Genomic DNA, 18,929 nt, shown 5'->3' on the forward strand with positions numbered 1-18,929 from the left:
GGTACGGCACGCTGAGCCTTTGGTTAATTCCTCTTCCTGGTGGGAAATGAGAGTTAAATTTGCCCGTCCAGACACCTCCAGCTAGCCTCTCATTGGTTCTCGCTATTCCTGTTCATCTTCCGCAGAAATTGCAAACTGGGCCAAACAGGAGGTTAAAGGCGCTGACTCTCCAAGTGGGGAGAGTGTTAGTAAAGCGTCTGGAATGTTGCACCCGAGTACCAGGGGAGGAAAACTGAGACATATTTGAACACGTCTCCCGATCACATGGTTGATCATACTCTAGGTTCCACATGCATGTTTTAGCTGAAGGAAGAATACCTTAAACCTGGGTAGTTGAAACCCGTGGAATGGGTACCATGCAATATGACTTCAAAGGGTCTTCATTTGCTCACCGAACCTCTCCAATCCTATCACTGCTGCGTTTATGCCCCTGTACACACGCTTGATTCTCTTTTGGAGACATAGCAATCCATAGGTTTTAAGATACTTACTAGTCAGGTACATTCTTAGGCGTTTAATATGGGGTGTTGAGTCCATTTCGTTGAGCAAGGAGTAGCTCTTGTCTATTCCATATTTGGCTTAAGGAACTTTATCTGTGCTCATTTCAATCTCTGGTTTTATGCAGCACCCCAACTCACCTTTACCCTTAAGCAAGAATATGTTGGTTTTCTAAATTTGAGACCCTGTTCTGTTCTGTAATTCAGTTCCTGTGTAGCCAAGTTTACATTCCGTGTATTACTGATATCTTATGATGTTTCTTTTTCTGTGTGACTTATTTCAGTTAGAATCATCATACCTGAATCCACTCATTGTGCTGCTAAGGGCCTGATGACACAGATTTCATTGCTGAGTGATATTGCTTTGTAAGTAAATACCACAACTTCTTTATCCATTTTTCACTTTCTGCGATGTTGTACTTGTACTGTAAATGATGTTCTTGTAAACAGAGGCGTCCCAAACTTTGGGGTGGCTGTGTCTTTTTGATTTTAATTTCCCTAAGCTATAGGACCATAAGTGGCAGTGCCCTAGGCTCTGTTGCTTTGTTTTTTAGATGTTTCAGGAAACACCATACAATTCTCCCGAGTGTCTGTTGGCAATTTACATCCCGCCCATCAGCATAACAAGGCTCCCAGTTCTCCATGGCCTGTCCTGCCTTTCTGGATTTTACACTTTATTCAGATGGCCCTTTTGACCGGGGGGAAGTGAGACTTCATTGTAGTGCAGATTTCCTTTGCAAGCTTGCTTGGTTGGCCAAAAAGTGCGTATGCGTTTTTTCCTGAATATATTCAGGAAAAAACGCATACGCCCTTTTTGGCCAAGTGCATCATTGTGGACGTTCTGCCTCTTTTCCTATGCTTTCAATGCAATTCCAGTCTACCTCCTGAAATCGGTTTCCTGCAATTCTGCCCCGCTTTCAAGTCCTCTTGGCAGCCTTACTTCAGTCTATTTTTGGACGATAGCTGTCATTTATAACTCTGCAGGTTTGTGAATTACAGTGCCCCTGAGCTCCTTTCTTCAACTCGCTTTCTTGTGACCTGGCCGCAACACCGCAGGATGGCTTCAGGCCCTAATCTGGTTCCGGTATGGCACGCTGAGCCTTTGGTTAATTCCTCTTCCTGGTGGGAAATGAGAGTTAAATTTGCCCGTCCAGACACCTCCAGCTAGCCTCTCATTGGTTCTCGCTATTCCTGTTCATCTTCCGCAGAAATTGCAAACTGGGCCAAACAGGAGGTTAAAGGGACTGACTCTCCAAGTGGGGAGAGTGTTAGTAAAGCGTCTGGAATGTTGCACCCGAGTACCAGGGGACGAAAACTCAGACATATTTGAACACGTCTCCCGATCACATGGTTGATCATACTCTAGGTTCCACATGCATGTTTTAGCTGAAGGAAGAATACCTTAAACCTGGGTAGTTGAAACCCGTGGAATGGGTACCATGCAATATGACTTCAAAGGGTCTTCATTTGCTCACCGAACCTCTCCAATCCTATCACTGCTGCGTTTATGCCCCTGTACACATGCTTGATTCTCTTTCGGAGACATAGCAATCCATAGGTTTTAAGATACTTACTAGTCAGGTACATTCTTAGGCGTTTAATATGCGGTGTTGAGTCCATTTCGTTGAGCAAGGAGTAGCTCTTGTCTATTCCATATTTGGCTTAAGGAACTTTATCTGTGCTCATTTCAATCTCTGGTTTTATGCAGCACCCCAACTCACCTTTCCCCTTAAGCAAGAATAAGTTGGTTTTCTAAATTTGAGACCCTGTTCTGTTCTGTAATTCAGTTCCTGTGTAGCCAAGTTTCCATTCCGTGTATTACTGATATCTTATGATGTTTCTTTTTCTGTGTGACTTATTTCAGTTAGAATCATCATACCTGAATCCACTCATTGTGCTGCTAAGGGCCTGATGACACAGATTTCATTGCTGAGTGATATTGCTTTGTAAGTAAATACCACAACTTCTTTATCCATTTTTCACTTTCTGCGACGTTGAACTTGTACTGTAAACGAGGTTGTTGTAAACAGAGACGTTCCAAACTTTGGGGTGGCTGTGTCTTTTTGATTTTAATTTCCCTAAGCTATAGGACCATAAGTGGAAGTGCCCTAGGTTCTGTTGCTTTGTTTTTTAGATGTTTCAGGAAACACCATACACTTCTCCCGAGTGGTTCTTGGCAATTTACATCCTGCCCATCAGCATAACAAGGCTCCCAGTTCTCCATGGCGTGTCCTGCCTTTCTGGATTTTACACTTTTTTCAGATGGCCCTTTTGACCGGGGGGAAGTGAGACTTCATTGTAGTGCAGATTTTCTTTGCAAGCTTGCTTGGTTGGCCAAAAAGGGCGTATGCGTTTTTTCCTGAATATATTCAGGAAAAAACGCATACGCCCTTTTTGGCCAAGTGCATCATTGTGGACGTTCTGCCTCTTTTCCTATGCTTTCAATGCAATTCCAGTCTACCTCCTGAAATCGGTTTCCTGCAATTCTGCCCCGCTTTCAAGTCCTCTTGGCAGCCTTACTTCAGTCTATTTTTGGACGATAGCTGTCATTTATAACTCTGCAGGTTTGTGAATTACAGTGCCCCTGAGCTCCTTTCTTCAACTCGCTTTCTTGTGACCTGGCCGCAACACCGCAGGATGGCTTCAGGCCCTAATCTGGTTCCGGTACGGCACGCTGAGCCTTTGGTTAATTCCTCTTCCTGGTGGGAAATGAGAGTTAAATTTGCCCGTCCAGACACCTCCAGCTAGCCTCTCATTGGTTCTCGCTATTCCTGTTCATCTTCCGCAGAAATTGCAAACTGGGCCAAACAGGAGGTTAAAGGGACTGACTCTCCAAGTGGGGAGAGTGTTAGTAAAGCGTCTGGAATGTTGCACCCGAGTACCAGGGGAGGAAAACTGAGACATATTTGAACACGTCCCCAATCACATGGTTGATCATACTTTAGGTTCCACATGCATGTTTTAGCTGAAGGAAGAATACCTTAAACCTGGGTAGTTGAAACCCGTGGAATGGGTACCATGCAATATGACTTCAAAGGGTCTTCATTTGCTCACCGAACCTCTCCAATCCTATCACTGCTGCGTTTATGCCCCTGTACACATGCTTGATTCTCTTTTAGAGACATAGCAATCCATAGGTTTTAAGATACTTACTAGTCAGGTACATTCTTAGCCGTTTAATATGGGGTGTTGAGTCCATTTCGTTGAGCAAGGAGTAGCTCTTGTCTATTCCATATTTGGCTTAAGGAACTTTATCTGTGCTCATTTCAATCTCTGGTTTTATGCAGCACCCCAACTCACCTTTACCCTTAAGCAAGAATAAGTTGGTTTTCTAAATTTGAGACCCTGTTCTGTTCTGTAATTCAGTTCCTGTGTAGCCAAGTTTACATTCCGTGTATTACAGATATCTTATGATGTTTCTTTTTCTGTGTGACTTATTTCAGTTAGAATCATCATACCTGAATCCACTCATTGTGCTGCTAAGGGCCTGATGACACAGATTTCATTGCTGAGTGATATTGCTTTGTAAGTAAATACCACAAGTTCTTTATCCATTTTTCACTTTCTGCGATGTTGAACTTGTACTGTAAACGAGGTTCTTGTAAACAGAGGCGTCCCAAACTTTGGGGTGGCTGTGTCTTTTTGATTTTAATTTCCCTAAGCTATAGGACCATAAGTGGAAGTGCCCTAGGTTCTGTTGCTTTGTTTTTTAGATGTTTCAGGAAACACCATACACTTCTCCCGAGTGGTTGTTGGCAATTTACATCCTGCCCATCAGCATAACAAGGCTCCCAGTTCTCCATGGCCTGTCCTGCCTTTCTGGATTTTTCAGATGGCCCTTTTGACCGGGGGGAAGTGAGACTTCATTGTAGTGCAGATTTCCTTTGCAAGCTTGCTTGGTTGGCCAAAAAGGGCGTATGCGTTTTTTCCTGAATATATTCAGGAAAAAACGCATACGCCCTTTTTGGCCAAGTGCATCATTGTGGACGTTCTGCCTCTTTTCCTATGCTTTCAATGCAATTCCAGTCTACCTCCTGAAATCGGTTTCCTGCAATTCTGCCCCGCTTTCAAGTCCTCTTGGCAGCCTTACTTCAGTCTATTTTTGGACGATAGCTGTCATTTATAACTCTGCAGGTTTGTGAATTACAGTGCCCCTGAGCTCCTTTCTTCAACTTGCTTTCTTGTGACCTGGCCGCAACACCGCAGGATGGCTTAAGGTCCTAATCTGGTTCCGGCACGGCACGCTGAGCCTTTGGTTATTTCCTCTTCCTGGTGGGAAATGAGAGTTAAATTTGCCCGTCCAGACACCTCCAGCTAGTCTCTCATTGGTTCTCGCTATTCCTGTTCATCTTCCGCAGAAATTGCAAACTGGGCCAAACAGGCGGTTAAAGGCGCTGACTCTCCAAGTGGGGAGAGTGTTAGTAAAGCGTCTGGAATGTTGCACCCGAGTACCAGGGGAGGAAAACTGAGACATATTTGAACACGTCTCCCATTCACATGGTTCATCATACTTGGGTTCCACATGCATGTTTTAGCTGAAGGAAGAATACCTTAAACCTGGAGAGTTAAGACCCGTGTAATGGGTACCATGCAATATGACTTCAAAGGGTCTTCATTTGCTCACCGAACCTCTCCAAACCTATCACTGCTGCGTTTATGCCCCTGTACACATGCTTGATTCTCTTTCGGAGACATAGCAATCCGTAGGTTTTAAGATACTTACTAGTCAGGTACATTCTTAGGCGTTTAATATGCGGTGTTGAGTCCATTTCGTTGAGCAAGGAGTAGCTCTTGTCTATTCCATATTTGACTTAAGGAACTTTATCTGTGCTCATTTCAATCTCTGGTTTTATGCAGCACCCCAACTCACCTTTACCCTTAAGCAAGCATAAGTTGGTTTTCTAAATTTGAGACCCTGTTCTGTTCTGTAATTCAGTTCCTGTGTAGCCAAGTTTACATTCTGTGTATTACTGATATCTTATGATGTTTCTTTTTCTGTGTGACTTACTTCAGTTAGAATCATCATACCTGAATCCACTCATTGTGCTGCTAAGGGCCTGATGACACAGATTTCATTGCTGAGTGATATTGCTTTGTAAGTAAATACCACAACTTCTTTATCAATTTTTCACTTTCTGCGATGTTGAACTTGTACTGTAAACGAGGTTCTTGTAAACAGAGCCGTTCCAAACTTTGGGGTGGCTGTATCTTTTTGATTTTAATTTCCCTAAGCTATAGGACCATAAGTGGAAGTGCCCTAGGCTCTGTTGCTTTGTTTTTTAGATGTTTCAGGAAACACCATACACTTCTCCCAAGTGTCTGTTGGCAATTTACATCCCGCCCATCAGCATAACAAGGCTCCCAGTTCTCAATGGCCTGTTGCCTTTCTGGATTTTACACTTTTTTCAGATGGCCCTTTTGACCGGGGGGAAGTGAGACTACATTGTAGTGCAGATTTCCTTTGCAAGCTTGCTTGGTTGGCCAAAAAGGGCGTATGCGTTTTTTCCTGAATATATTCAGGAAAAAACGCATACGCCCTTTTTGGCCAAGTGCATCATTGTGGACGTTCTGCCTCTTTTCCTATGCTTTCAATGCAATTCCAGTCTACCTCCTGAAATCGGTTTCCTGCAATTCTGGCCCGCTTTCAAGTCCTCTTGGCAGCCTTACTTCAGTCTATTTTTGGACGATAGCTGTCATTTATAACTCTGCAGGTTTGTGAATTACAGTGCCCCTGAGCTCCTTTCTTCAACTCGCTTTCTTGTGACCTGGCCGCAACACCGCAGGATGGCTTCAGGCCCTAATCTGGTTCCGGCCCGGCATGCTCAGCCTTTGGTTAATTCCTCTTCCTGGTGGGAAATGAGAGTTAAGTTTGCCCATCCAGACACCTCCAGCTAGTCTCTCATTGGTTCTCGCTATTCCTGTTCATCTTCCGCAGAAATTGCAAACTGGGCCAAACAGGCGGTTAAAGGCGCTGACTCTCCAAGTGGGGAGAGTGTTAGTAAAGCGTCTGGAATGTTGCACCCGAGTACCAGGGGAGGAAAACTGAGACATATTTGAACACATCTCCCATTCACATGGTTGATCATACTTGGGTTCCACATGCATGTTTTAGCTGAAGGAAGAATACCTTAAACCTGGAGAGTTAAGACCCGTGTAATGGGTACCATGCAATATGACTTCAAAGGGTCTTCATTTGCTCACCGAACCTCTCCAATCCTATCACTGCTGCGTTTATGCCCCTGTACACATGCTTGATTCTCTTTCGGAGACATAGCAATCCATAGGTTTTAAGATACTTACTAGTCAGGTACATTCTTAGGCGTTTAATATGCGGTGTTGAGTCCATTTCGTTGAGCAAGGAGTAGCTCTTGTCTATTCCATATTTGACTTAAGGAACTTTATCTGTGCTCATTTCAATCTCTGGTTTTATGCAGCACCCCAACTCACCTTTACCCTTAAGCAAGCATAAGTTGGTTTTCTAAATTTGAGACCCTGTTCTGTTCTGTAATTCAGTTCCTGTGTAGCCAAGTTTACATTCCGTGTATTACTGATATCTTATGATGTTTCTTTTTCTGTGTGACTTACTTCAGTTAGAATCATCATACCTGAATCCACTCATTGTGCTGCTAAGGGCCTGATGACACAGATTTCATTGCTGAGTGATATTGCTTTGTAAGTAAATACCACAACTTCTTTATCCATTTTTCACTTTCTGCGATGTTGAACTTGTACTGTAAACGAGGTTCTTGTAAACAGAGCCGTTCCAAACTTTGGGGTGGCTGTGTCTTTTTGATTTTAATTTCCCTAAACTATAGGACCATAAGTGGAAGTGCCCTAGGTTCTGTTGCTTTGTTTTTTAGATGTTTCAGGAAACACCATACACTTCTCCCGAGTGGTTGTTGGCAATTTACATCCCGCCCATCAGCATAACAAGGCTCCCAGTTCTCCATGGCCTGTCCTGCCTTTCTGGATTTTACACTTTTTTCAGATGGCCCTTTTGACCGGGGGGAAGTGAGACTTCATTGTAGTGCAGATTTCCTTTGCAAGCTTGCTTGGTTGGCCAAAAAGGGCGTATGCGTTTTTTCCTGAATATATTCAGGAAAAAACGCATACGCCCTTTTTGGCCAAGTGCATCATTGTGGACGTTCTGCCTCTTTTCCTATGCTTTCAATGGAATTCCAGTCTACCTCCTGAAATCGGTTTCCTGCAATTCTGCCCCGCTTTGAAGTCCTCCTGGCAGCCTTACTTCAGTTTATTTTTGGACGATAGCTGTCATTTATAACTCTGCATGTTTGTGAATTACAGTACCCCTGAGCTCCTTTCTTCAACTCGCTTTCTTGTGACCTGGCCGCAACACCGCAGGATGGCTTCAGGCCCTAATCTGGTTCCGGCACGGCACGCTGAGCCTTTGGTTATTTCCTTTTCCTGGTGGGAAATGAGAGTTAAATTTGCCCGTCCAGACACCTCCAGCTAGTCTCTCATTGGTTCTCGCTATTCCTGTTCATCTTCCGCAGAAATTGCAAACTGGGCCAAACAGGAGGTTAAAGGTGCTGACTCTCCAAGTGGCGAGAGTGTTAGTAAAGCGTCTGGAATGTTGCACCCGAGTACCAGGGGAGGAAAACTGAGACATATTTGAACACGTCTCCCGATCACATGGTAGATCATACTCTAGGTTCCACATGCATGTTTTAGCTGAAGGAAGAATACCTTAAACCTGGGTAGTTGAAACCCTTGGAATGGGTACCATGCAATATGATTTCAAAGGGTCTTCATTTGCTCACCGAACCTCTCCAATCCTATCACTGCTGCGTTTATGCCCCTGAACACATGCTTGATTCTCTTTTGGAGACATAGCAATCCATAGGTTTTACGATACTTACTAGTCAGGTACATTCTTAGGCGTTTAATATGCGGTGTTGAGTCCATTTCGTTGAGCAAGGAGTAGCTCTTGTCTATTCCATATTTGACTTAAGGAACTTTATCTGTGCTCATTTAAATCTCTGGTTTTATGCAGCACCCCACCTCACCTTTACCCTTAAGCAAGCATAAGTTGGTTTTCTAAATTTGAGACCCTGTTCTGTTCTGTAATTCAGTTCCTGTGTAGCCAAGTTTACATTCCGTGTATTACTGATATCTTATGATGTTTCTTTTTCTGTGTGACTTACTTCAGTTAGAATCATCATACCTGAATCCACTCATTGTGCTGCTAAGGGCCTGATGACACAGATTTCATTGCTGAGTGATATTGCTTTGTAAGTAAATACCACAACTTCTTTATCCATTTTTCACTTTCTGCGATGTTGAACTTGTACTGTAAACGAGGTTCTTGTAAACAGAGCCGTTCCAAACTTTGGGGTGGCTGTGTCTTTTTGATTTTAATTTCCCTAAGCTATAGGACCATAAGTGGAAGTGCCCTAGGTTCTGTTGCTTTGTTTTTTAGATGTTTCAGGAAACACCATACACTTCTCCCAAGTGTCTGTTGGCAATTTACATCCCGCCCATCAGCATAACAAGGCTCCCAGTTCTCCATGGCCTGTCCTGCCTTTCTGGATTTTACACTTTTTTCAGATGGCCCTTTTGACCGGGGGGAAGTGAGACTTCATTGTAGTGCAGATTTCCTTTGCAAGCTTGCTTGGTTGGCCAAAAAGTGCGTATGCGTTTTTTCCTGAATATATTCAGGAAAAAACGCATACGCCCTTTTTGGCCAAGTGCATCATTGTGGACGTTCTGCCTCTTTTCCTATGCTTTCAATGCAATTCCAGTCTACTTCCTGAAATCGGATTCCTGCAATTCTGCCCCGCTTTCAAATCCTCTTGGCAGCCTTACTTCAGTCTATTTTTGGACGATAGCTGTCATTTATAACTCTGCAGGTTTGTGAATTACAGTGCCCCTGAGCTCCTTTCTTCAACTCGCTTTCTTGTGACCTGGCCGCAACACCGCAGGATGGCTTCAGGCCCTAATCTGGTTCCAGCACGGCACGCTGAGCCTTTGGTTATTTCCTCTTCCTGGTGGGAAATGAGAGTTAAATTTGCCCGTCCAGACACCTTCAGCTAGTCTCTCATTGGTTCTCGCTATTCCTGTTCATCTTCCGCAGAAATTGCAAACTGGGCCAAACAGGAGGTTAAAGGGACTGACTCTCCAAGTGGGGAGAGTGTTAGTAAAGCGTCTGGAATGTTGCACCCGAGTACCAGGGGAGGAAAACTGAGACATATTTGAACACGTCTCCCGTTCACATGGTTGATCATACTTGGGTTCCACATGCATGTTTTAGCTGAAGGAAGAATACCTTAAACCTGGAGAGTTGAGACCCGTGGAATGGGTACCATGCAATATGACTTCAAAGGGTCTTCATTTGCTCACCGAACCTCTCCAATCCTATCACTGCTGCGTTTATGCCCCTGTACACATGCTTGATTCTCTTTTGGAGACATAGCAATCCATAGGTTTTACGATACTTACTAGTCAGGTACATTCTTAGGCGTTTAATATGCGGTGTTGAGTCCATTTCGTTGAGCAAGGAGTAGCTCTTGTCTATTCCATATTTGACTTAAGGAACTTTATCTGTGCTCATTTCAATCTCTGGTTTTATGCAGCACCCCAACTCACCTTTACCCTTAAGCAAGCATAAGTTGGTTTTCTAAATTTGAGACCCTGTTCTGTTCTGTAATTCAGTTCCTGTGTAGCCAAGTTTACATTCCGTGTATTACTGATATCTTATGATGTTTCTTTTCTGTGTGACTTATTTCAGTTAGAATCATCATACCTGAATCCACTCATTGTGCTGCTACGGGCCTGATGACACAGATTTCATTGCTGAGTGATACTGCATTGTACGTAATTACCACAAGTTCTTTATCCATTTTTCACTTTCTGTGATATTGAACTTGTATGGTAAACGAGGTTCTTGTAAACGGAGGCGTCCCAAATTTTGGGGTGGCTGTGTCTTTTTGATTTTAATTTCCCTAAGCTATAGGACCATAAGTGGAAGTGCCCTAGGCTCTGTTGCTTTGTTTTTTAGATGTTTCAGGAAACACCATACACTTCTCCTGAGTGGTTGTTGGCAATTTACATCCCGCCCATCAGCATAACAAGGCTCCCAGTTCTCCATGGCCTGTCCTGCCTTTCTGGATTTTACACTTTTTTCAGATGGCCCTTTTGACCGGGGGGAAGTGAGACTTCATTGTAGTGCAGATTTCCTTTGCAAGCTTGCTTGGTTGGCCAAAAAGGGCGTATGCGTTTTTTCCTGAATATATTCAGGAAAAAACGCATACGCCCTTTTTGGCCAAGTGCATCATTGTGGACGTTCTGCCTCTTTTCCTATGCTTTCAATGCAATTCCAGTCTACCTCCTGAAATCGGTTTCCTGCAATTCTGCCCCGCTTTCAAGTCCTCTTGGCAGCCTTACTTCAGTCTATTTTTGGACGATAGCTGTCATTTATAACTCTGCAGGTTTGTGAATTACAGTGCCCCTGAGCTCCTTTCTTCAACTCGCTTTCTTGTGACCTGGCCGCAACACCGCAGGATGGCTTCAGGACCTAATCTGGTTCCGGCACGGCACGCTGAGCCTTTGGTTATTTCCTCTTCCTGGTGGGAAATGAGAGTTAAATTTGCCCGTCCAGACACCTCCAGCTAGCCTCTCATTGGTTCTCGCTATTCCTGTTCATCTTCCGCAGAAATTGCAAACTGGGCCAAACAGGAGGTTAAAGGCGCTGACTCTCCAAGTGGGGAGAGTGTTAGTAAAGCGTCTGGAATGTTGCACCCGAGTACCAGGGGAGGAAAACTGAGACATATTTGAACACGTCTCCCGTTCACATGGTTGATCATACTTGGGTTCCACATGCATGTTTTAGCTGAAGGAAGAATACCTTAAACCTGGAGAGTTAAGACCCGTGTAATGGGTAGCATGCAATATGACTTCAAAGGGTCTTCATTTGCTCACCGAACCTCTCCAATCCTATCACTGCTGCGTTTATGCCCCTGTACACATGCTTGATTCTCTTTCGGAGACATAGCAATCCCTAGGTTTTAAGATACTTACTAGTCAGGTACTTTCTTAGGCGTTTAATATGCGGTGTTGAGTCCATTTCGTTGAGCAAGGAGTAGCTCTTGTCTATTCCATATTTGACTTAAGGAACTTTATCTGTGCTCATTTCAATCTCTGGTTTTATGCAGCACCCCAACTCACCTTTCCCCTTAAGCAAGCATAAGTTGGTTTTCTAAATTTGAGACCCTGTTCTGTTCTGTAATTTAGTTCCTGTGTAGCCAAGTTTACATTCCGTGTATTACTGATATCTTATGATGTTTCTTTTTCTGTGTGACTTACTTCAGTTAGAATCATCATACCTGAATCCACTCATTGTGCTGCTAAGGGCCTGATGACACAGATTTCATTGCTGAGTGATATTGCTTTGTAAGTAAATACCACAACTTCTTTATCCATTTTTCACTTTCTGTGATATTGAACTTGTACTGTAAACGAGGTTCTTGTAAACAGAGCCGTCCCAAACTTTGGGGTGGCTGTGTCTTTTTGATTTTAATTTCCCTAAGCTATAGGACCATAAGTGGAAGTGCACTAGGCTCTGTTGCTTTGTTTTTTAGATGTTTCAGGAAACACCATACACTTCTCCCAAGTGTCTGTTGGCAATTTACATCCCGCCCATCAGCATAACAAGGCTCCCAGTTCTCCATGGCCTGTCCTGCCTTTCTGGATTTTACACTTTTTTCAGATAGCCCTTTTGACCGGGGGGAAGTGAGACTTCATTGTAGTGCAGATTTCCTTTGCAAGCTTGCTTGGTTGGCCAAAAAGGGCGTATGCGTTTTTTCCTGAATATATTCAGGAAAAAACGCATACGCCCTTTTTGGCCAAGTGCATCATTGTGGACGTTCTGCCTCTTTTCCTATGCTTTCAATGCAATTCCAGTCTACCTCCTGAAATCGGTTTCCTGCAATTCTGCCCCGCTTTCAAGTCCTCTTGGCAGCCTTACTTCAGTCTATTTTTGGACGATAGCTGTCATTTATAACTCTGCAGGTTTGTGAATTACAGTGCCCCTGAGCTCCTTTCTTCAACTCGCTTTCTTTTGAGCTGGCCGCAACACCGCAAGATGGCTTCAGGCCCTAATCTGTTTCCGGTACGGCACGCTGAGCCTTTGGTTATTTCCTCTTCCTGGTGGGAAATGAGAGTTAAATTTGCCCGTCCAGACACCTCCAGCTAGCCTCTCATTGGTTCTCGCTATTCCTGTTCATCTTCTGCAGAAATTGCAAACTGGGCCAAACAGGAGGTTAAAGGCGTTGACTCTCCAAGTGGGGAGAGTGTTAGTAAAGCGTCTGGAATGTTGCACCCGAGTACCAGGGGAGGAAAACTGAGACATATTTGAACACGTCTCCCGTTCACATGGTTGATCATACTTGGGTTCCACATGCATGTTTTAGCTGAAGGAAGAATACCTTAATCCCGGAGAGTTGAGACCCGTGGAATGGGTACCATGCAATATGACTTCAAAGGGTCTTCATTTGCTCACCGAACCTCTCCAATCCTATCACTGCTGCGTTTATGCCCCTGTACACATGCTTGATTCTCTTTCAGAGACATAGCAATCCATAGGTTTTACGATACTTACTAGTCAGGTACATTCTTAGGTGTTTAATATGCGGTGTTGAGTCCATTTCGTTGAGCAAGGAGTAGCTCTTGTCTATTCCATATTTGACTTAAGGAACTTTATCTGTGCTCATTTCAATCTCTGGTTTTATGCAGCACCCCAACTCACCTTTACCCTTAAGCAAGCATAAGTTGGTTTTCTAAATTTGAGACCCTGTTCTGTTCTGTAATTCAGTTCCTGTGTAGCCAAGTTTACATTCCGTGTATTACTGATATCTTATGATGTTTCTTTTTCTGTGTGACTTATTTCAGTTAGAATCATCATACCTGAATCCACTCATTGTGATGCTAAGGGCCTGATGACATAGATTTCATTGCTGAGTGATATTGCTTTGTAAGTAAATACCACAACTTCTTTATCCATTTTTCACTTTCTGCGATGTTGAACTTGTACTGTAAACGAGGTTCTTGTAAACAGAGGCGTCCCAAACTTTGGGGTGGCTGTGTCTTTTTGATTTTAATTTCCCTAAGCTATAGGACCATAAGTGGAAGTGCCCTAGGCTCTGTTGCTTTGTTTTTTAGATGTTTCAGGAAACACCATACACTTCTCCCGAGTGTCTGTTGGCAATTTACATCCCGCCCATCAGCATAACAAGGCTCCCAGTTCTCCATGGCCTGTCCTGCCTTTCTGGATTTTACACTTTTTTCAGATGGCCCTTTGGACCGGGGGGAAGTGAGACTTCATTGTAGTTCAGATTTCCTTTGCAAGCTTGCTTGGTTGGCCAAAAAGGGCGTATGCGTTTTTTCCTGAATATATTCAGGAAAAAACGCATACGCCCTTTTTGGCCAAGTGCATCATTGTGGACGTTCTGCCTCTTTTCCTATGCTTTCAATGCAATTCCAGTCTACCTCCTGAAATCGGTTTCCTGCAATTCTGCCCCGCTTTCAAGTCCTCTTGGCAGCCTTACTTCAGTCTATTTTTGGACGATAGCTGTCATTTATAACTCTGCAGGTTTGTGAATTACAGTGCCCCTGGGCTCCTTTCTTCAACTCGCTTTCTTGTGACCTGGCCGCAACACCGCAGGATGTCTTCAGGCCCTAATCTGGTTCCGGTACGGCACGCTGAGCCTTTGGTTATTTCCTCTTCCTGGTGGGAAATGAGAGTTAAATTTGCCCGTCCAGACACCTCCAGCTAGCCTCTCATTGGTTCTCGCTATTCCTGTTCATCTTCCGCAGAAATTGCAAACTGGGCCAAACAGGAGGTTAAAGGCGCTGACTCTCCAAGTGGGGAGAGTGTTAGTAAAGCGTCTGGAATGTTGCACCCGAGTACCAGGGGAGGAAAACTGAGACATATTTGAACACGTCTCCCGTTCACATGGTTGATCATACTTGGGTTCCACATGCATGTTTTAGCTGAAGGAAGAATACCTTAAACCTGGAGAGTTGAGACCCGTGGAATGGGTACCATGCAATATGACTTCAAAGGGTCTTCATTTGCTCACCGAACCTCTCCAATCCTATCACTGCTGCGTTTATGCCCCTGTACACATGCTTGATTCTCTTTTGGAGACATAGCAATCCATAGGTTTTAAGATACTTACTAGTCAGGTACATTCTTAGGCGTTTAATATGCGGTGTTGAGTCCATTTCGTTGAGCAAGGAGTAGCTCTTGTCTATTCCATATTGACTTAAGGAACTTTATCTGTGCTCATTTCAATCTCTGGTTTTATGCAGCACCCCAACTCACCTTTACCCTTAAGCAAGCATAAGTTTGTTTTCTAAATTTGAGACCCTGTTCTGTTCTGTAATTCAGTTCCTGTGTAGCCAAGTTTACATTCCGTGTATTAGTGATATCTTATGATGTTTCTTTTTCTGTGTGACTTATTTCAGTTAGAATCATCATACCTGAATCCACTCATTGTGATGCTAAGGGCCTGATGACATAGATTTCATTGCTGAGTGATATTGCTTTGTAAGTAAATACCACAACTTCTTTATCCATTTTTCACTTTCTGCGATGTTGAACTTGTACTGTAAACGAGGTTCTTGTAAACAGAGGCGTCCCAAACTTTGGGGTGGCTGTGTCTTTTTGATTTTAATTTCCCTAAGCTATAGGACCATAAGTGGCAGTGCCCTAGGCTCTGTTGCTTTGTTTTTTAGATGTTTCAGGAAACACCATACACTTCTCCCGAGTGTCTGTTGGCAATTTACATCCCGCCCATCAGCATAACAAGGCTCCCAGTTCTCCATGGCCTGTCCTGCCTTTCTGGATTTTACACTTTTTTCAGATGGCCCTTTTGACCGGGGGGAAGTGAGACTTCATTGTAGTGCAGATTTCCTTTGCAAGCTTGCTTGGTTGGCCAAAAAGGGCGTATGCGTTTTTTCCTGAATATATTCAGGAAAAAACGCATACGCCCTTTTTGGCCAAGTGCATCATTGTGGACGTTCTGCCTCTTTTCCTATGCTTTCAATGCAATTCCAGTCTACCTCCTGAAATCGGTTTCCTGCAATTCTGCCCCGCTTTCAAGTCCTCTTGGCAGCCTTACTTCAGTCTATTTTTGGAGGATAGATGTCATTTATAACTCTGCAGGTTTGTGAATTACAGTGCTCCTGAGCTCCTTTCTTCAACTCGCTTTCTTGTGACCTGGCCGCAACACCGCAGGATGGCTTCAGGCCCTAATCTGGTTCCGGCCCGGCATGCTGAGCCTTTGGTTAATTCCTCTTCCTGGTGGGAAATGAGAGTTAAATTTGCCCGTCCAGACACCTCCAGCTAGCCTCTCATTGGTTCTCGCTATTCCTGTTCATCTTCCGCAGAAATTGCAAACTGGGCCAAACAGGAGGTTAAAGGGACTGACTCTCCAAGTGGGGAGAGTGTTAGTAAAGCGTCTGGAATGTTGCACCCGAGTACCAGGGGAGGAAAACTGAGACATATTTGAACACGTCTCCCGATCACATGGTTGATCATACTCTAGGTTCCACATGCATGTTTTAGCTGAAGGAAGAATACCTTAAACCTGGGTAGTTGAAACCCGTGGAATGGGTACCATGCAATATGACTTCAAAGGGTCTTCATTTGCTCACCGAACCTCTCCAATCCTATCACTGCTGCGTTTATGCCCCTGTACACATGCTTGATTCTCTTTCGGAGACATAGCAATCCATAGGTTTTAAGATACTTACTAGTCAGGTACATTCTTAGGCGTTTAATATGGGGTGTTGAGTCCATTTCGTTGAGCAAGAAGTAGCTCTTGTCTATTCCATATTTGGCTTAAGGAACTTTATCTGTGCTCATTTCAATCTCTGGTTTTATGCAGCACCCCAACTCACCTTTACCCTTAAGCAAGAATAAGTTGGTTTTCTAAATTTGAGACCCTGTTCTGTTCTGTAATTCAGTTCCTGTGTAGCCAAGTTTACATTCCGTGTATTACTGATATCTTATGATGTTTCTTTTTCTGTGTGACTTATTTCAGTTAGAATCATCATACCTGAATCCACTCATTGTGCTGCTAAGGGCCTGATGACATAGATTTCATTGCTGAGTGATATTGCTTTGTAAGTAAATACCACAACTTCTTTATCCATTTTTCACTTTCTGCGATGTTGAACTTGTACTGTAAACGACGTTCTTGTAAACAGAGGCGTCCCAAACTTTGGGGTGGCTGTGTCTTTTTGATTTTAATTTCCCTAAGCTATAGGACCATAAGTGGAAGTGCCCTAGGTTCTGTTGCTTTGTTTTTTAGATGTTTCAGGAAACACCATACACTTCTCCCGAGTGGTTGTTGCCAATTTACATCCCGCCCATCAGCATAACAAGGCTCCCAGTTCTCCATGGCCTGTCCTGCCTTTCTGGATTTTACACTTTTTTCAGATGGCCCTTTTGACCGGGGGGAAGTGAGACTTCATTGTAGTGCAGATTTCCTTTGCAAGCTTGCTTGGTTGGCCAAAAAGGGCGTATGCGTTTTTTCATGAATATATTCAGGAAAAAACGCATACGCCCTTTTTGGGCAAGTGCATCATTGTGGACGTTCTGCCTCTTTTCCTATGCTTTCAATGCAATTCCAGTCTACCTCCTGAAATCGGTTTCCTGCAATTCTGCCCCGCTTTCAAGTCCTCTTGGCAGCCTTACTTCAGTCTATTTTTGGACGATAGCTGTCATTTATAACTCTGCAGGTTTGTGAATTACAGTGCTCCTGAGCTCCTTTCTTCAACTCGCTTTCTTGTGACCTGGCCGCAACACCGCAGGATGGCATCAGGCCCTAATCTGGTTCCGGCCCGGCATGCTGATCCTTTGGTGAATTCCTCTTCCTGGTGGGAAATGAGAGTTAAATTTGCCCGTCCAGACACCTCCAGCTAGCCTCTCATTGGTTCTCGCTATTCCTGTTCATCTTCCGCAGAAATTGCAAACTGGGCCAAACAAGAGGTTAAAGGGACTGACTCTCCAAGTGGGGAGAGTGTTAGTAAAGCGTCTGGAATGTTGCACCCGAGTACCAGGGGAGGAAAACTGAGACATATTTGAACACATCTCCCGATCACATGGTTGATCATACTCTAGGTTCCATATGCATGTTTTAGCTGAAGGAAGAATACCTTAAACCTGGGTAGTTGAAACCCGTGGAATGGGTACCATGCAATATGACTTCAAAGGGTCTTCATTTGCTCACCGAACCTCTCCAATCCTATCACTGCTGTGTTTATGCCCCTGTACACATGCTTGATTCTCTTTCGGAGACATAGCAATCCATAGGTTTTAAGATACTTACAAGTCAGGTACATTCTTAGGCGTTTAATATGCGGTGTTGAGTCCATTTCGTTGAGCAAGGAGTAGCTCTTGTCTATTCCATATTTGGCTTAAGGAACTTTATCTGTGCTCATTTCAATCTCTGGTTTTATGCAGCACCCCAACTCACCTTTACCCTTAAGCAAGCATAAGTTGTTTTTCTAAATTTGAGACCCTGTTCTGTTCTGTAATTCAGTTCCTGTGTAGCCAAGTTTCCATTCCGTGTATTACTGATATCTTATGATGTTTCTTTTTCTGTGTGACTTATTTCAGTTAGAATCATCATACCTGAATCCACTCATTGTGCTGCAAAGGGCCTGATGACATAGATGTCATTGCTGAGTGATATTGCTTTGTAAGTGAATACCACAACTTCTTTATCCATTTTTCACTTTCTGCAATGTTGAACTTGTACTGTAAACGAGGTTCTTGTAAACAGAGCCGTTCCAAACTTTGGGGTGGCTCTGTCTTTTTGATTTTAATTTCCCTAAGCTATAGGACCATAAGTGGAAGTGCCCTAGGCTCTGTTGCTTGGTTTTTTAGATGTTTCAGGAAACACCATACACTTCTCCCAAGTGTCTGTTGGCAATTTACATCCCGCCCATCAGCATAACAAGGCTCCCAGTTCTCAATGGCCTGTTGCCTTTCTGGATTTTACACTTTTTTCAGATGGCCCTTTTGCCCGGGGGGAAGTGAGAGTTCATTGTAGTGCAGATTTCCTTTGCAAGCTTGCTTGGTTGGCCAAAAAGGGCGTATGCGTTTTTTCCTGAATATATTCAGGAAAAAACGCATACGCCCTTTTTGGCCAAGTGCATCATTGTGGACGTTCTGCCTCTTTTCCTATGCTTTCAATGCAATTCCAGTCTACCTCCTGAAATCGGTTTCCTGCAATTCTGCCCCGCTTTCAAGTCCTCTTGGCAGCCTTACTTCAGTCTATTTTTGGACGATAGCTGTCATTTATAACTCTGCAGGTTTGTGAATTACAGTGCCCCTGAGCTCCTTTCTTCAACTCGCTTTCTTGTGACCTGGCCGCAACACCGCAGGATGGCTTCAGGCCCTAA

At 43.8% G+C, this 18,929-nt stretch overlaps 1 long non-coding RNA gene across 10 annotated transcripts in view; it reads left to right on the forward strand.

Moving 5' to 3' along the window:
* Window positions 1–18,929, forward strand: part of LOC307181276 — a 2,057,065-nt gene that overhangs the window by 1,715,985 nt on the left and 322,151 nt on the right. Inside the window, exon 10 of one of the 10 annotated variants that reach the window (XR_013826317.1) lies at window positions 18,142–18,179. The exons of the other annotated variants lie outside the window; for them this stretch is intronic. This is a non-coding gene — a long non-coding RNA (uncharacterized lncRNA). Of the gene's footprint in view, window positions 1–18,141; window positions 18,180–18,929 lie in introns of those variants that run through there. 10 annotated transcript variants of the gene reach the window in all.

This window comes from Stenella coeruleoalba, assembly GCF_951394435.1.
Source record: "Stenella coeruleoalba genome assembly, contig: scaffold_52, whole genome shotgun sequence".
Taxonomy (NCBI): Eukaryota; Metazoa; Chordata; class Mammalia; order Artiodactyla; family Delphinidae; genus Stenella; species Stenella coeruleoalba.